The sequence below is a fragment of the Crinia signifera genome, chromosome 5, assembly GCF_055691185.1.
Source record: "Crinia signifera chromosome 5, ASM5569118v1, whole genome shotgun sequence".
NCBI lineage: Eukaryota > Metazoa > Chordata > Amphibia > Anura > Myobatrachidae > Crinia > Crinia signifera.
The window spans coordinates 294766219-294782654 of record NC_139221.1 but is presented as its reverse complement, the minus strand read 5'-3'; the positions used below and the strand labels follow the sequence as shown (position 1 = coordinate 294782654).

General features: G+C 42.8%; 1 protein-coding gene and 1 long non-coding RNA gene across 3 annotated transcripts in view; one reads left to right on the top strand and one right to left on the bottom strand.

Moving 5' to 3' along the window:
- The window catches only part of LOC146081215 (uncharacterized), a 55240-nt gene extending 39159 nt beyond the window's left edge, over nucleotides 1-16081 (bottom strand). For both annotated transcript variants that reach the window (XR_014475090.1, XR_014475088.1), the window contains exon 1: nucleotides 15959-16081. This is a non-coding gene — a long non-coding RNA (uncharacterized LOC146081215). The remainder of the gene's footprint in view (nucleotides 1-15958) is intronic.
- PLXDC2 (plexin domain containing 2) overlaps nucleotides 1-16436 on the top strand; it is a 456016-nt gene that overhangs the window by 198717 nt on the left and 240863 nt on the right. The gene's annotated exons all lie outside the window — the stretch shown is intronic.

Sequence of the window (16436 nt, the reverse complement as noted above, 5' to 3'; positions counted from 1 at the left end):
CCCTCTGCAAGGGACAGATTATTACTATTAATAATAACAATAATTATTAATAATACTTTTATTTATCTAGAGCTCTTTCTCCAATAGGCGCTTAAAAGATAGAATTAATGTAATACAGTACAGAAAAGTTTTTCATAAACTATACTTAAAGGAATTAAAGAAATGTTTTGGTTAACAGGAAAGCCTTGAGTCTGTTTTTGAAGGATTCTAGAGTGGGAATCTCTCAAACTGTGCGGTGAAGTAATTTCTATAGAGTCTGAGCCGCATGGCTAAAAGCTCGACCCCAGATGAATTATGGGAGATCCTAGGTACTGCTAAAAGTCCTTCATCTACAGATTGCAGTACTCGGCTGGGACAGTATAGAATCAGAAGCTGCTTCGGTTACAATTGGCCTTGGTCATGTAGGGCTTTAAAACTCAATAAGTTGATCTTGAAAATGATTCGCCATTTTATGGGCAGCCAGTGAAGGAGTATGGGAGTAATGTGGCTAGAACGGGGCTGGTTGGTTGAGATTTAGGGCCGTATTCAGACTTGATCGCAGATCTGCAAAGTTGTTGACTGCGAGTACATTTCCTCCGCTCAGACAGAAAGAGAAATTGTCCCATGCACATCTGCGAGTGAATTGCAAATGGATCATTATTTAATATCCACCCACACATCCATACTCAATTCCCGAACCATCACATGATTTCTCCAGTCTGTGAAAATGTGATTAAGACCGAACCTTCCACAACTCTGCAACAGAAACAGATTCAATTAAGTAAAATTTATTTTTGTGCCATCTTTAGGTTCAGTTATGTGGGGAGGCGCAGGATTTGCTTCTATTTGTGTACATATTGTATGATTGGCAGCTACTAGCACTGGTTTTGCCTGTTACATTGACCATAAATAATTTTAATTGGTGTTGGGACACCAATCCAAGGCACCCCTGAAAGTACCCTGGGGTGCCACGGCACACCGTTGGGAACCACTGGCCTAGGCTATTGTCAGGTCTAGGTACGATGTAAAAGCACCAAACATAAAAACCCGGGTCGACCAACCCCGGCAGTGTAACCCAGGTTATAAGAAGGGTTAAACCCAGGTCACCCTCTGTATAATGGGTAACCCAGGTTCAGTGTGAAAGTGTGGGACCCCGGTTGGAGTCAGCTTTAGGGTGTGAAAGCGGTATTAGTGCACCATAAACCTCAAATGATAATGACTGCTTCATACAGAGCCACTAAGCCCTCTTTCCAAATGCAATGTGACTAGAAAAAACTACAACATCTGGCCCTTGGTAACATGTATTAAAATCCAATTTCCCTATAGATTTTAAGCTTGCACTAGAACTTTCTTTCCTCTTTGTTTTTCAATGCCCAGTCTTGTTTTATTACTATGTTTGACATTGTTCCCAATTACAAAGCATTGTGGAGAGCACTGGCACAATAAAAATACATGTTTATAGTAATAATACTGGGCCAGAAATAAGATTAATTAGCCAGACACACAAGATACTGAGATACAGTAACAGCAGACTGTCTCCAATTAGCTACCTACAGGCCAGATGGCGGACAGTAGTAGTAAAATGATGTGCTGCCACCTATAGGAGACATTTGGATAAGGCATCCCAACAATTGTAGGGTAGACATGATTTAACCTTTTATGAAGATAGAAAATATGAATGACTTGTTTACAAAGTGATTGTTTTTCTTGGCCATTTATTAATGTGTTTTTTTTATGGTAGCGGTATCCCACTGGGTGAGTTTTTTAGGTGGAGAGTTACCTATAAAAAAACACCACGCTGTGTGTCAGGTCCGGGCAGCGCCGCTGAACACTTTGTCAGCCGCTGCCCAGCCCTGCCCCTAGGCAACCCGGCGTGTCAGTAGTCGGCACCGCAGGCTGTAATACAACAGCTGGGGGGGGAGCGGGGTGAAGAGGAGGTGCTGCGGAGGAGAGGGAGCGCTGCCTGGAGCTAAACAATGACAATACCGAGAATTTTACGGGCTTGCCTGTCTGGGCACTGAAGCATAGCCTGGAAAATTCTTGGGATTAATGCTGAAGGGGTTAATGATCAGATTTTTGACCTGAAGGTATGAAGGTATATACGTGCTCCAATAGGAACCCACCCCTGTTATGTGTAAAAATAAAGTTTGTCCTGGATTATACGGACACGAATAATCATGTACAGTAAGAGGTGGTTTTGATCTGCTAACACATTCATTGTCTATTTGTACAGTACCAGCTAATGCTTTGTAACTAGAATTTGTGGCAAAGCTTCTCTTCACATCTATTATTTAGTTGATTTTGTTTTTTTGCCAGCAGGCTCACTGGTTTCTACTATATTATTAAAACTGTTGTTGGCATTAAATCTTTTGAGTTTTCAGGGTTGAGGAGAATTTGACTAAGGTCAGAGTATTTGTTCAATTCATTATTTTAGACCTGGGTCAGCCGGACTGCAGGAAATCAACTGGGTGGGGCTTTAACAGCCCACTGTATAATAATAGCCAATCAAAATATGAGAATAACAGCACAAAGTATTACAATTCAGTGAACGCCTGTGTTCTTGTGTAAACATGTTTGCAGCGGGAGGGCTAAGGCAGCATGTAACCAATCACAGCACCTGAACATACAGAGCAACACAGAGCACAGATATAGGGGGGGATGCTCTAACATCCGCATCCCAGCTCCGCACCTTATCGCCACACTTTGGATTCATAATTATTGCATATGCACTAACATATGCGATAATTATGGCAAAGGACAGCTCTTGCGTTAAGAGCTGTCCTTTGCGATAGAGTCAGCGGGTCCCATGGGGACCCGGCGGCTCTCCCCTCCCTCCCTTACCCGGCGCTGCTGCGCCGGGCTCTCCTCCACCCTGCACCTGGAAGAGGATCAGTGCAGGCAGGAGGAGGTCACAAGTCCAGGCAGCACAGCTTTGTGCTGCCCGAACACAGGTGAGAGGAGGGGGGAGCGCGAAGCAGGGTGGCGGGGGTATGTGCGGGGCGGCGGTGGGACTGTGCGGGCGGCGGAGGGTTGCGGTAGAAGCCCATAGGCTTCTATGGGGTTTTCTGGCAATGCCCCCCCGCCGCGGTAACCCAAAATGCGGTAAAAACCCTGAAAACGGAGTTTTTACCGCATTTTTAGCTTAGAGAATCTCCCCCATAATGTCCGACTGATTACTTATAGGGAGCTGCATTTATTTATTATGTTTCAGTATATACAAGTATCAAGAGGAGCAGTGGTGCCTGCACCATTGTGGCCCTACCTGCTACTGTGCAATGGATGATTTTATTAGTGATCTATTTATAGAACGAGTGTGGATTATTAGATAGACAGTGTCTATATACAGATGGAGCACCTCTCATTCATTGACGGGAATCGCCACATTGCCCCCCCAGGATTAGGGGAGGGGTGCAGGCAGCTAAAGGGGAGCGGCAGGGAGAGCTCCGTCTGAAGGGTAGCGGTGGCTGGCGGGGCTGGCCGTTGGCCATTCTATTGCCAAGTAGAGAGGCATTCCATCTGTAGATAGTCAATAGGTCTACCATAAAAAGTCGACATGCAATATGTAGACTGAGTGAAAAGGTCGACATAGTGAAAATATCAACATGAAAAAAGTAGAAACGTGAAAAGGTTGACATAAGGGTGTCACTTTTTTATGTCAACGTTAACAACTGTCAACATGGACCTCCAAATAGTGCATACCCTCTCGTCTTTGGGCTTAGTGCCTTGCTGTGCTCAGCACACTATTATATTCTCCCCCTATGCCGACATGGATATTGAAGTAAGAACAAGCTGGTTTAAAAAAAGAAAAGAATCATCAACTTATGTCGACCTTTTCATGTGTCTTCCTTTTTCATGTTGACCTTTTAACCCTGTCAAACTATTGCATGTTGACATTTTTCATGTTGACATTCGACCTTTTGGGGTAGACCTATTGGCTGTATATCTAGACACTGTAGATCAGGCATGTCCAAACTGTGGCCCTGCAGCTGTTGTGAAACTACACATCCCAGCATACCTCGCCATAGTTTTAGCATACTCTAATAGAAAAACTGTCCAAGGCATGCTGGGACTTGTAGTTTCACAACAGATGGAGGGCCATTGTTTGGACATGCCTGCTGTAGATCTATCAACTGGAACCATTATAGAACTTTTTGTATGTAAGGTATCAGCAGTTTTTTGCATTGCTCACACCCTGATTTTCTTTTTATTTAGTAAAACATCAGCTCGCTGGAGAGGTATATACAGTAAAATGGCCAACATGCAGAAGACAGCTAGGTTGGCATTGTGGGGAAGGAGGGGGTGGTAAGTAATATTGGGACATGCCAATGTGTGTGCTGATGTAAAGGGGTGGACACCAGTTAAGCTGTAGGAACATATCAAGGATGATCAGTAGAAACAGAATGCACGTGAGCTCATTTTTGAGCTCCATCAAAAAGGCTGTGAATACTTGCAGTATGTACATGTAATTTCTTCATTTTGTAGTTTTAATACATTTACAAAAATCTCCCAAACACTTTTTTCATGTTGTCGTAATGGGGTATTGTGTATAGAATTGTGAGCTGTAACATAACAAAAGGTTTCCATACACTAGTAAGATTTATCTTCATATCTGGCTGGTTGGAACAAAACATGGTTATGGATGAGTGACAGTTTGTCAGTTTTCCATCATTTTCAAGCAAATGGTCAACTGTCATTTGCTCTCATCCCTAACCATGTTTTTGTTCCAACCAGACAGATCTGAAGATAAATCTGCATGTGTATGGCCACCTAAAATGTGGAAGAAGAGAAGCGCTGTGAATACTTTCCGGATGCACTGTATACTGCCTCAGAGTGAGAAGTTTCATTCATTGGAAAGTCCTCATAAGTCACTTTACAGTATGTTGTATAGATTTAAATGATCCACAGCGTCAGTCATGTAAGGGAGAGTGTGTGATTCATTCTAAAGACTCTGTTATGGCTATGCTCCCAAGTTTTAATGTTCTCACATGGAGTAGAAATGGCAGTCCCTTTCCGACCAGTCCTGATTAATTTATCAATTGTGACTAATAAAACATCCATTCGATTGTCAAGTTCTGTTAGATATTACTGAGTGCTTGGCAGAGGTGCCACATCCTTTTTAGCTGGGGGGTGGGGGTAATATATAATTTAATTTTCCCTCCGATGGTGAAGGATGTCCGGTGATAATAGCCATGTAAATGACTGGCACTTAAAAAATATGCCTATTATTGTCCAACATCCTGCACCTGTGGCAAACTCAGGCCCTATTACATGTACACCCTGGTGGTAGTTTTTCTTCTGTCAGAAGATTTGAACTTGGGAAACTTCTAGGATTCAGTGATTTCAGTGGAATATATATATATATATATATATATATATATATATATATATATATATACAGGTTGAGTATCCCTTATCCAAAATGCTCGGGACCAGGAGAATTTTGGATAACGGATTATTCCGTATTTCGGAATATTTTTATATTTCAATGATGTATTTTGAAGTATCTTGCATTTATGCTGTATAAACACATAATATACACACAAATATATTTTATTACCACATAAAATACACACAAATATATTTTAATTGTTCAAAAAACAAGGTTTCAAAACGTGAAACAAAATTTGAGTACTATCTCAGCACTGAATTTGAATGCCAAGCAATCATTGTCTTGCACATATATAGTGCCAGTTACATATCATGTCCCCAGTGATGCTGTTACAAATGTCCCCAGTGAGTTTTTAGCAAAAAAAAAAAATTTTTTCACTTTCTGGAATGTCCGTATTTCGGAATAATTCGGATAACGGATATTCGGATATGGGATACTCGACCTGTATATATTTTTTTTTTTTTTACTTTTGCTTACTCTGAAGAGCTTTGATTTTAGGTCTTATAAGCTGTGTACTGTTTACCGTTGAATGTGTTTGACTCAGGTGTTGAGTCAGGGGGCCAGATTCTCTAAGCTTCAAAAGTGATAAAATGGAGAGTGATCAACAGCCAGCCAATCAGCTCCTGTCTGACATTTTTCAAACACAGTCTGTGACATGGCAGGCAGGAGCTGATTGGCTGGCTGTTTATCACTCTCCATTTGATCACTTTTGAAGCTTAGAGAATCTGGCCCAGGGACCATATTTGCTGTAGGCTGAAAACCGGTCAGTGATTTGGCTTCACGGATCCATCACACAATTTCTGGATTTGTGTGGAAAATAAGCAGGCTGCTTGTGTATTTCCGTTGGCTATACTGCCTTCATATTGTTATATCTTTACGAAAAGAAGCAATTGACTGCAGAAGCAAAAGGGAGTAGGGTAACGGCTCTTGTGTATTGCACAAGTATTGAAGAGAGTTTGGCTTTGTATTTTTCCTAACGGATGCGAGTCACCTTTAATGTGTGTTTCCTAATAGAACCAAGTCTAATATTTATATTTGCCCACTGTCGCCATTATTTCCCCGTCTATCTTCCCCTTCCTAATTCATCTTCATGGCCTACGAGAGTTTAAGCTAGCGAGAGGTTTTTCCTAGGTATGTCTGGGTATTTAGCTAGTGGTTTCTCCATAAAAGTGGAGGCTGCCATTTTGAGGGGAGTGCATAGGCAATGTGCACCATGAACTGACCAGTAAATGGATATGGCACATACTGATTAATATTTATTTATGCCACAAAATGGCTGCCTCCATTGGATCATGTGGCGGTATGTACATTTTCAGTGAATTAATTACAAATAGCAGTTTCCTTCCAAATGCTGAATACTTTTAGGCAATAGTGCGCATTTAACTACCAATAAACTTAATGGTGCAGAATTTAGGAATAGATATTCGTTTTTCTCTTTCCCGAGCAGTCTCCTTCCTGAATCACATAGCGATATTATATTGTTACTATTAAAGTATGAATACATTCCTTTAAGCTTGTTTGGTATGTATTCCATCATAGTGCCTTGTACAAGATTGGAATATTGTAGCTTGTAAAATACTGTAACAGCAAACACCTCTTATTTCATACAAGCACAACACTGCCATCAGTTGCACGTATATGGTTTGCAATTTCCGCGTTTAAAAAAAAAATCTCCATTTAGAGGGTAGACTTTTTTTTATTAATTTACAGAAACAGTGTAATATAATCATTGAAATAACACGTTATTTTTAATTTTTTTAAATACCTTATAGATTAATACCCCTTTCACATTGCAACTTATTACCGGGTACAAGCCGATTTGACCCGGTAATTAGTGCGATTAGTGCTGCCCGCCCATTTCCTTCCCAGGGTGCTGTATGTAAGTGACTTGAAAGTCACTTTTCTATGCGTGCACCTTCCACATCTTTCGATGGTCGGCAACCATCGAATGATGTGGGAGGTTTGCCCTGTCCTGCGATTGGATGTTACAGTGTATAACATCCATTCGCAAACCCCTGTGAGTGAGTCACCCTTGTGAATGGGTGGCGGCAGCCAACCATTTGCAAGGCAGGTTTGGTGGACTCGCAAGGCTGTGAATTCGCATCCTTGCAAGTCAACCAGAATAACCATCAGAATTCGGTGGATTCAGATTTATGGAGAACTGAACATGTTTTCATTTTAGTTTATTAGTTGATTTCCTACAGTAGTTCAGCAAAAGTCAGGTGGTTTGTACGGGCTTAGGGCCTTATTCTAGTTCACTCTTAGAGGCAAATTCCTTCTGAAATGGACAAAACCATGTGCACTGCAGGGGGGCAGATGTTACCTGTGCAGAGAGAATTAGGTTTGGGTGGGGTTTTTCTTCAAAGTGAGATCTATATTGCAGTGTAAAAATAAAGCAGTCAGTATTTTCCCTGCACAGAAACAAAATAACTCACCCAAATCTAATTCTATCTGCACCTGTTACATCTGCCCCACCTGCAGTGCACATGGTTTTGTCCATCTGAGAAGGAATTTGCCTCTAAGAGTGAACTAGAATAATGCCCTTAATGAATGCAGGAAAAGGTATTTGTGTAATAAATCAGGTCAGGAGGATAGTTGCTGCATAAGAGAAACCTCAGTCATACAATTTACATAAAGATAAGCGCTTCTATTGCCTTTTAATCCTGACTGAAAGCCAGACGTATCAAGCTTCAAATAATGATAAAATAAAGAGTGATAAACAGCCAGCCAATCAGCCCCTTACTACCATGTTACAGGCTGGGTTTGAAAAATGACAGGTAAGAGCTGACTGGCTGGCTGTTTACCTGATACATCTGCATACCTCCCAACTGTCACGATTTTAGAGGGACAGTTCCGATTTTCGGGTCCCGTCCCGCTGTCCCACCCGCGGCAGGCATTGTCCCGCTGCGGGGGGTGGCAGTTGGGAGACCCCCCAATCTAGTAGAATAGACGCTGTGCGCATGCGCACAGCGTCTATTCTCGTATGAAAATGAGGTCGCGGCTAATTAGCATAAGCCGCACCCTCATTTGCATACGCCCGCCCCCTTTTCAGTGTCCCTATTTCTTCTACTGAGAAGTTGGGAGGTATGCATCTGGCCCAGAGACTCTATGAATTCACAATTGGTCTTTGCATAATTAGTCACATGGGACTGAATGTGTGTCCAAAGGTGTTATGTTACTGATACAATTTATAGTGTGCCAGCCGTGATTAATGTACTGCATACTTGTCTACCCTTTCAGAAGCTGTGGGAGGCTCACGGTTTTTAGGGTAGTCTCACACCGCCCAGGAAGGGCATCTATTCAGTGATCAATGGCTGCTTTGCAGAGCAGAGGAACACAGCAGTGTTCACAGGCTCCACCAACCTTCCAAAAGCCTGTGGCAAACTGGGACACATGAGTGGGACATTGGGACAGTGTCCAACTATTGGGAATGTCCTGCTGCAATCGGTGCAGTTGGGAGATACTGTATGTTGTATGCATCCATCCATTCAGATTGTGTCATATTCAGCACTGCTCTTTGCATTCAGTCTGTGTCATACACAGCGCTGATCTATCTATTCAGCCTGTGTAATACTCAGTACAGTTGCAAGTATGAACGCCCAGTGTACAGGTAGACGCCGTTCAACTAGAGTGAAATCCTCCCTTGTGAATGAATGTGTTCAGTGTGCGAATGTATGTGTATGGCTGCACAACTATTTGCAAATGTCCAAAACCTTTGTTAAGCCGCTCATCATCGAATGATTTTTCCACTGGGCACCAGTCATCGCCAGCTCAGAGTAGCCAGAGACTTACTCAGCGGCTGCAATGAACACAAGCACATCCGGCCTGTTGCTGACATCACAATACCTCTCTTACAACGCTTGGGTGCATTTTCCCAGACACTCCCGGCATATTTTCTGGCACGCTTAGCGATTTTATTAGCACTGGCACTAAACGTCCGGTTACCAATCCTTTCAATGACCTTGACAACAGCCAGTGATCAAAAAAAAGTAGCCGGTTTACATTGCAGGATGGCCTCACGTATGCGTACTACAGGCTGTATGCAGAGTATCGATAATCGTCCCTGCTATCAGGTGTGAATTACCCTCTATCTGTTCAGCCTGTGTCGTACTCCGCACTGCTGTATAGGAAACAAATACCTAACATTCAACTTCATTAAAATGTCTATTGCAGAGAAATTGCTGTTTTGCCATTTTCACCGAACAAGTGTTACAGTTGCTGTTTTTAGCATAATGATTCCAAATGGGGTCATTAGCAGCTCTTGTACGGAGTTTGGCATTTTGAACTGATAAAAACTGAGAGAAATGTATAGAATGGTAATGTAAGGACACGCAGCTGCTTCTGCTAAAATAGTGCATGCAGGGAAAATGCGGCCTCGCCGCTGTGTCACAGAATAGATCGCAGCACTTTTATATGATTACTTATACAATGATGTTACTTTGCAATATATACTGCAGTATTTGCTATAAACACCAAACAATCACTGGGCCTTATTTTGGTTCATTCTTTCTGACAAAATCCTTCTTAGATGGGCAAAACCATGTGCACTGCAGGTGGGGCAGATGTAACATATGCAGAGAGAATTAGATTTGGGTGGGGTTTTACTTCAAAGTGAGATCTATATTGCAGTGTAAAAATAAAGCAGTCAGTATTTTCCCTGCACAGAAACAAAATTACTCACCCAAATCTAATTCTCTCTGCACATGTTACATCTGCCCCCCCTGCAGTGCACATGGTTTTGTCCATCTAAGAAGGATTTTGTCAGAAAGAATGAACCAAAATAAGGCCCACTGTGAGTAAAGTAGAGTGGACTGATAGGCAGGGCCGGCGCCACCACTAGGCAGCTTTAGGCATTTGCCTGGGGTGCCGGCCACTGGAGGGCGGTACTTGGGGAGCAGGTCCCCCCTGGATCAAGGTGAGTAGTGCAACTCTCCCCCTCTTGCCCCTGGAGCGACTCGGCACCCCATAGCAATCCATAAGATTCTATCTATAATTTCGACATTTCATTCAACAAAATTATAGACCACATCTGTTTGGTTGCTATGGGAAACATCCCAACCTTTATCTTTTAAACTTTTAGTAAATGTACCCCAATGTGTAGTCACTCAGCATCACCCGCAAACATCTGTTCTGTCAAAAATGGATTTTGTATTTTCAATTTTAAACAAAATGAATCTGCTAATATCAAATCATTGTATAATAATTTGTTGACTTTTTATTTCCTAGACTTGCAGGGGACTGTGTCAATGCAGGGAAATGTATTAGACAATATAATGGGGTTATTAAGCAATGGCAATAAACCGCTTTCTGCCTTTCTAGAGATAACGGCTATGATTGCATTTCGAAACATTTCCGGAGGCAACTTTTAGACAATCGGGAAAATTGTTTTCCAAACTCAAGTCACGCTCACAACAAATAAAGTAAATGAAGTCATTCTGCTACATATCATAAAATAATTGGGTATTTAACGCCTTGAATGATAGAATTTGTAGCAATTATGTCAAGGTTTATATATATATATATATTTTTTTACTCTATTATATGTCTTCCATTCGAGTGGTTGTTTATTCACAGACTTAAATTGTATCCTCTATATATCACCAAAACTAATTATGTCACAGCTGGTTTCTCTATAACATAGTTAATTGCTTACTGTAGTTTTTAGATGTAGCAAAATTTTTATAAGCACCAATTTAATTTATATCCCATCCTTTTTTATTGACTTTTTACAACATTTTTGTATTTGTACATGAATTGTTTATGCGATTGCTTATTGTTTCATTATAGTTACTCTGAATGACCAAAGGGGACGCATTAACTATAACGATGACCGTATAAACATGACCTTGGCTCTACCGTTATTTATTTTGTGGACAGTCTAATGTGTTAGTATTAAGTTCTATCCTTTTTTTATCCTAGCTGGCTGGTATTTCATTTCACTTACTCTTTGGCTGGATGCCTTGGTCATGGCTTCTGGCTACATACAGCAGAAAGAGACAAAAGCAGGTTTCGATTGTGGAGGTGGACACTCGACCTTCTTATCTAGGATAGCTAAACTTTTATTGGTATACATTACAGAGTTATTACCACACCGCGGAGATTGAGGGAAGCATAACAAGTGATAACAAGATACAAAAACTGGCAGGGATAATAGTAATCTTATAGTTATATCCATCGGGGCAGTACGGATGGTGTAATGGTTACTGCCTCACAGTGCTGAGGTCATGGGTTCGATTCCCACCATGGCTCTAACTGTGCGGAGTTTGTATATTCTCCTGGTACTTGCGTGGGTTTCCTCCGGGTACTCCGGTTTCCTCCCACAATCCAAAAATATACTGGTAGGCTAATTGGCTCCCAAAAAAATTAACCCTAGAATGTCTGTGTGTGCTGATACATGTGGTAGGGAATATAGATTGTAAGCTCCACTGGGGCAGGGACTGATGTGAATGTTCAAATATTCTCTGTAAAGCGAATATGTGTGCGCTATATAAGAAACTGATAATAAATAAATATAGTTTTGATAATTGTACAGGAATAGGGAGAAACATTTAAGCTTAAGAGTTCCCAATTGAAGGAATCAGATTTGATATTGACGATAGGCATAGGCGTGCGCACGGGGGGTGCCGGGGGTGCACAGGCACCTCCTAATGACCCGGCAATCCCTCGTGCTCGCACGCTGCTAAATTCACCTACAGCCCGCAGCAGAGAAAAGCCATCACACGGCCAGGTGCAGGGTGCTGCAGCGCTGGATCCATTGCTGCCCTTTCAGCTCCCACCTCTATCGTGACCTCCCTGCGCACTGCGCAGCACACGGAGTGACGCGGTGACATTATGCCGCACGCCCGCCCGCCCGCTCGGCTCAGAGTGACCTGACCTCACTGACTGCTGTGACTTCCTGATCTTGAGTCCTCAGTCACTAGTCTGTCTGCGGGCTGCAGCTGCAATCAACTGAGTGGGCGCCAGGTGTTCCTCCTCCTAGGAGGTAATGTCGTGAATAGGCAAGAAAAAAAATTAGAAATAATAAGTAAATATGTCTGTCACTGTTGGCCGGTGGGCAGGAGCTGCCACAGCAGTAACTGAGTGTCTGCTGCAGGCAGTATGTTAGGGGAGAGAGGGCCAGGGGGGTCTCCCAGAGGCAAGAATGTTGGTGCCCCTCCACAAACTATATATATATATATATATATATATATATATATATATATATATACACATAACACTCACTGTTGCTGTAGATGATATATATATATATATATATATATATATATATATATATGCATAGATAAGTGTGCAGTGATATATACGTCCAGTAGGTGGCAATAGACACGCCCCTCAGATTGTGCACCCTCTAATAAAATGGGCTGCGCACGCCTATGACGATAGTGCAATTTAAATTGTTCTTTCTAACACAATAGAGAAATGGATAGGGAGTAGAAATGCGCACTCTATGTTGGTGTCCCACTGGGGGTCAGACAATACCTGTCTGGTGGGATTTACGTTTGTGTGATAAGGTTAAACTACCAATCTGCACTATTGAGTATCTATAGGGTGCAGTTTACAAAGACAAAACAGGCAAAAATGTATAATGCATATTGACAGAAATGTCAGGACACAGAAATTGCTGCACCAATACACACCAATCAAGGTAGAGCGCAGTACTAAAACCCATATTACCACAATAGAGAAATATAAGGACTAAAGCTCTGTACACACAGAGTGATTGGACACTCAGCGATAAATTGCTCAGCAATAAATCGCTTAGCAGCCAAATTGCTGAGGGTCCTGTTTTCATCTGCGACCAGCGATGGTCGCTGATGAAAATGGAGACACTTCAGGATAAAGCCACTTGTTGCAGGAGCATGCTCTTGCGGCCAGCGTCCAGTGTGAAGTCGCCCCGCACATGGGGATATGGTCGCTGACATGGCAGTTAGGAGCAGAATGGCTGGTACTTACTAGATTGCTTAGAACACTCAGCAAGATCGCTCAGCCATGTCCCGGCACTGTGTGCTAAGCGATCTGTCAGGGCCAGTGTTCTCCAGTGAGTACACTGGCCCTGACACCGGCGATGTAACTAGATTTATCCAGCATACTGGATTTTATCGCTATAGCCCCTACACACTGAGCGATGTAGGGGCATTTTTTAAGCAATCCCACCTAAAATCTTTCTGTCTGTAGGCCCCATAAGTAAACAGATCCCTAATTTACATTAATCAGCTGCCAAAAGTCAGATACAGTGCAGGATACAGTGTTCATCAGATACAGTGGAGGATACAGTGTTCATCAGATACAGTGCAGGATACAGTGTTCATCAGATACAGTGCAGGATACAGTGTTCATTAGATACAGTGCAGGATACAGTGTTCATCAGATACAGTTCAGGATACAGTGTTCATCAGATACAGTGGAGGATACAGTGTTCATCAGATACAGTGCAGGATACAGTGTGCATCAGATACAGTGCAGGATACAGTGTTCATCAGAAACAGTGCAGGATACAGTGTTCATCAGATACAGTGCAGGATACAGTGTTCATCAGATACAGTGGAGGATACAGTGTTCATCAGACACAGTGTAGGATACAGTGTTCCTCAGATACAGTGCAGGATACAGTGTTCCTCAGATACAGTGCAGGATACAGTGTTCCTCAGATACAGTGCAGGATCAGTATGGGATGTAGTGAGATTTGGAAAAAATGCAGGTTGGATAAAGTGTGGGTTGAATACCATGCAGAACACAGAGCACAATTCATACTTCGCACCCTCTGCCCTAGAACAGTGAGTGGGGCCATGATAATGTGAATCACGTCACTCTCCTTGCACGTGCCCCTTGTACCTACTCTCCAGGGTCTCCTGGGGAAGGGGGGGATTTGTCCCAAATGTGCATGAATAACTCCATGATAAAGATTTATCAAAACTTCTAAAGATAATAAATTGACTAGTCACCAATCCAAACATTTATGTAATACAGAGCAGGACTCTGTCAGCTGCTATGGTAACACCACCAACTGTCCTCATTAGACAGGTTTGGTAACTGTCCCCCTGTTTATAGAATGCATTGTTGGCTTTGTATGAGGATCTACCTGTCCCTGTTATAAATTATAATCTATCTTCAATGTCATTTTCACATCACATCACATTTCTATAGAGATGGAAAGAACCAGTAACAGAGGAACAGGTGGGTGGGGCTTGTGTGTGGTTGTTTTTGCTATGAAGGTGCTGCTGATTACAGGGCAATAACGCCTGTGTATAAATACAAATGGAAAAAAAAAACAAGGGGTGATAAGCAGCGCTTTCTGGTAAGTGCACTTAGTAACATAAGATACATTGGTTTGAATGGCCTTTACAATTTTAATAACAATGTAAAAAATATAGATCATAAAAGCATAATGCGTGATTAGATAATAGCCGGCAGTTGTAGTAAATTTGATGTGCACCAATACATTTAGGGGGTGATACTGGTTGGTCTGCAAAAGCAAACTCCTTCTTTAATGGACAAGACAATGCTGCACTGCAGGTGGGGCAGATGTAACATGCAGAGAGAGAGTTACATTTGGGTGGGGTGTGTTCAAACTGATATCTATATTGCAGTGAAAGAATAATGCAGTCAGTATTTACTCTGCACAGGAACAAAATAACTCACCCAAATGTATCTCTCTCTGCACATGTTACATCTGCCCCACCTGCAGTGCACATGGTTTTGTCCATTAAAGAAGGAGTTTGATTTTGCAAACCAACAAGAATCTCCCCCTTAGTTGCAATATACTGACTGTACATTCCTATAAATGCCCTATTTGATAGTTATATTTACCACTCCTTTCTGGTATGATGGTTTACGATGTCCACTGAAAGCTGTACAGCAGTTAAAGTGAAGGGTTTTTCCCCATATGTATTTCCAGTGGCGGCTCTTACCCTTTTGGCGGAGGGGGGCTGCCGCAATGCGGGCCCCCCCTCCGCTGCCGTCGCCACGCTCCCTGCACCTGCTGATCCCCTGAACGGGGCCAGCGCATGCGCAGTAACTTCATACCTTCTGCGCATGTGCTGGCCCAAGCCTCCATGGGCTGCCTTTGCAGGGTCCAGTGCATGCGCAGTATCGTCTGCGGTACTGCGCATGCGCAGAACCCGTTTTGGCAGCTGCTCCACATTTGAGCACAGAGAGTCATCCCAGAGGGAGGGAACACCTCCCAATAGGACTGGCAGGTCGGACTTCCAATAGGACATCACTGCCAGTCACATTGAAGCCAGAGCAGTCTCACAGACTGCATCTGGCTTCAATTAGGAAGAGACAGTGGTGGATTTTACCTGGGGGGCTGCAGCAGCCCTACAGCCCATAGATAAAAACCGCCACTGTGTATTTCTATAGAGATACCTATCATTTATTTTTCAGTCACTGTCACACAAGTCTCCGTTGTGATAGGGCTGTCATTATAATTTCTTTCTGTTCTGTCATATATACCTGTGCATTGTAATAGCTCTCATGTCATAACTACTATCTAGTTCCCCTTTTCATTATCAATGACATTTTGCCTACAGCTTACTGTATGTCACAATCCAATGTTTTCAATACTTTTTACATCATACACTCCATAGTACTCACGTGACGCTGTATAAACGTGATTTATACCTCCCGCCGGACCCCCCCGCCGTCACCCACGAGGGGGGGGGGGGGTCCGTGGGTCAAATGATGCGAATTGCGCCGTTTTAGCCCCGCCCACCGCAGTGCAATGCCATAAAAAACGGCATTGCACGTCAAGGGCGTGGCTAAAACGACGCTGTCGCTCTGGCTACGCCCCCAACAAGTAGCTGCCCATGTGGCTCCGTCCCCTCCCCACCCCTTTTCACTCCAGGCGGCCTCGCCCCCCCCCCCCCCCCTCCCTGAGCTGGCTGGCCTCTCCTGGAAAGGGCAGCCAGAAAGTCGGCAAGTATGCGCGATTGGTTGGATGTTTTTCTTACATGGAATTAAGCATTTCAGAATTTGCCCTGTAAGTGCTTTACAATCCTAAACCTAATGGATTTTAGGGTTTTATTTTACTAGCTGAGAATATGACTTTCTAAATATTTTAGACAAGCTAATG